The following is a 2,802-nucleotide window of genomic DNA, read 5'->3' as shown; positions in this document are numbered from 1 at the left end:
TACTAAAGTGCCTACTAAAGAGCCTACTACTAGGCCTACCGAAGAACCTATAGTTCTAGGCGACGACCTAGAATTGCCTATTAACGATATACTTAACAACATTATTAATCGACGATATAGCTAGCTAGCCTTTAGCCCCTAGCTAGTAGCGAGACTTTAAGAAGCCACTTAAAACAGGCTTACTACCTTGCGCTAGGAACAATAGCTAAAGGATAATCTCCTCGAAATTCGTCGCCTATAAGAAGCCCTAGCGACCAATATTGAACTAATAGTAGGGCCTTCCTCTCTATCTGTTTTAGTCTAAAAGAAGGATACTAAACTCAAGGACTGTACCGTATTTAATAGCTCTAGTCGGAAACAATACAACGACTACATCCGTAACTGCGAGCTTAACTAGCGAAACGCGCTAAGGGCCCTTCTAGACGACTACTCGTTAGTCGTCTATGCTATGCAATACATTAATAGAGACCCAAAGCGCACCTAGGATAACTATTTCGACTCCCTTACTAATTAGACCGCTATTTAGTAGCAGACCTATAAGACTATTATACTAGACACCCTTAGAAACCCTATACTAAGGCAATAATACGCTTAGGACTAATACCTTCGAGCTAAACAAAAGACTAATCAATCGGCTCGCTTATTTAAGGCCTATTTAAAGACCCTCGAGGACGATCTCCCGGCTAAGACTAATTCTATATAGATCTCTAAGATACGCCTAAAACTTAGGTAGGAGCTTATCCTTAAATTGGACCGCCGTCGTGTATTCGAACAGGCCAATCTAACGCGCATTCAATTCATAGTCGAAGTAGAAACAGCCGAACGGGCTATTTAGCTCTAACAACGACTAGAATCGAGGATCCGACTAGCTAGTACTAACCGCGGCAATCGTAGTAGCCGCGGAGGAAACCAAGGTTCCTACTATAACAACAATACTAACAATAGGAACAGTAACGACCGTAGAAGAGGCCGTAGCCGACGGCTATATAGAGGAGGCCGCGATAGGGGCCGTAGAAGGGGCTCGTATCCCTACAATGCTAACCGCTCTACTAACAATAACAATAGCTACGGCAGTCTACTAACCGGGTTGAAGTGCTTTAATTATAATAGCACTAGCTATCTACTAGGCCAATGCGACAAACCTAAGGACTAGGCCCGAATCGACCGTACTACCGCTAAGTACCGAAAGCACCTCTTAGCAGCTAACGCTACCCCTATAGGTCAACCTTCGAAAAAAGAGTAAGCGCCGCACTAACTATTGGCCTCGTACGGCGTAAGACTATCGACATTGTGCTAGCTATTATACGTACCTGTCTTATATCTAGGCCCGATACTAACTATAAGGCAAAGGTTATACTAGACCCCGGAAATTCAGTTAGCGCCCTTATTAGCTATCGCCTAGCTAAGCAATTAGACCTTCGACAACTGCCGAGGACTAACCTGCCAACCCTTACTTAGTTTAATAACGCTCGGCACTTAACCTATAGAGCCTACTATATTCCTATAGTTCTAAAGGACGACCTCGGAAATGAACGCCTACTAAACTTTACTACCTACGCGGTAGATATAGACAGCCTCCTATCCGACATTGTTATTAGCAACCCTGTTCTTAAGTACTATACTATAGTTATAGACTTAGGCAGTCAATAATAGCGATTTAGGATCGCTAGGAAAGAGGATATTAAATACATCGACATTAGCGAGTATCCTAATAATATTAGGGTCCTGTTTATTAGTAACCTAACTCCCGCCTTAGCTAATCTAACTGCCGACCTACTCGGTAGTAATAACGATAAACTAGTGCCCCCTAATGGCATAGATCCTAAATAGCTTAAGCGTATACTAGAACCTATTCGAGAGACCTATATTAATATATTCAAACACCACTTAGCATCGACATTGCCTATATTTAAAGAGACGGATTATAAGATTAATATTATAGAGGGCAAAGAGGTCCCTTTTAGACCCCTCTATAACCTTAGTAAACGAGAGCTTGCTATATTGCGTAAGTACCTAGAGGAAAACCTAGCTAATAGCCGGATACGGTATAGTAACAGCCCTACTAGTGCCCCTATCCTGTTCGTACTAAAGAAGGATAGTAGCCTGCGCCTCTATGTCGATTATCGTAGGCTTAATGCTGTTACTATTAAAGATCGCTGTCTACTTCCTCTTATTAATAAGACCCTCGATCGCCTTTCTAGTGCTTACTACTACACTACATTAGATATTAAGGATGTATACTATCGCATCCGCATCCGTAAGGGTAATAAATAGAAAATAGCCTTCCGTACCCGCTATAGCTATTTCGAGTATCTAGTTATGCTATTTAGGCTAGCAAACGCCCCTATAACATTCTAGTCCTATATTAATCGGGCCCTATTAGGCCTATTAGATTACCTCTATATAGTTTACCTAGATAACATCCTAGTTTATACGCACTTACCTAACATTGTAGAACACTAGGCTATAGTACGAAAGGTCCTCGACCGCCTACGGGCCTATAGCTTGTATTGCAAGCCTTCTAAATGCACCTTTGCTACTAAAGAGGTATCCTTCCTTAGCTTCCTCGTATCAACCGAGGGTATTAAGGCTAATCCTAATCGGATTAAGACTATTACTAAGTAGCCGACGCCTACTAGTATTAAAGAGCTTCAATTATTCCTAGGTTTTGCTAACTTCTACCGTCGATTTATCGAAGGTTACTCGCGGTACGTAATGCTACTAACTGAGCTTACTAAAACCAAGGCTAACCTAACTAGAGAGTTTAAATAGACTAATAGAGCATAAGCCGCTTTTAACGGC

This window comes from Pseudocercospora fijiensis (genome assembly GCF_000340215.1).
Source record: "Pseudocercospora fijiensis CIRAD86 unplaced genomic scaffold MYCFIscaffold_6, whole genome shotgun sequence".
NCBI classification, from domain to species: domain Eukaryota; kingdom Fungi; phylum Ascomycota; class Dothideomycetes; order Mycosphaerellales; family Mycosphaerellaceae; genus Pseudocercospora; species Pseudocercospora fijiensis.
The sequence above is the reverse complement of the archived record's forward strand: the minus strand, read 5'-3'. Positions refer to the sequence as shown.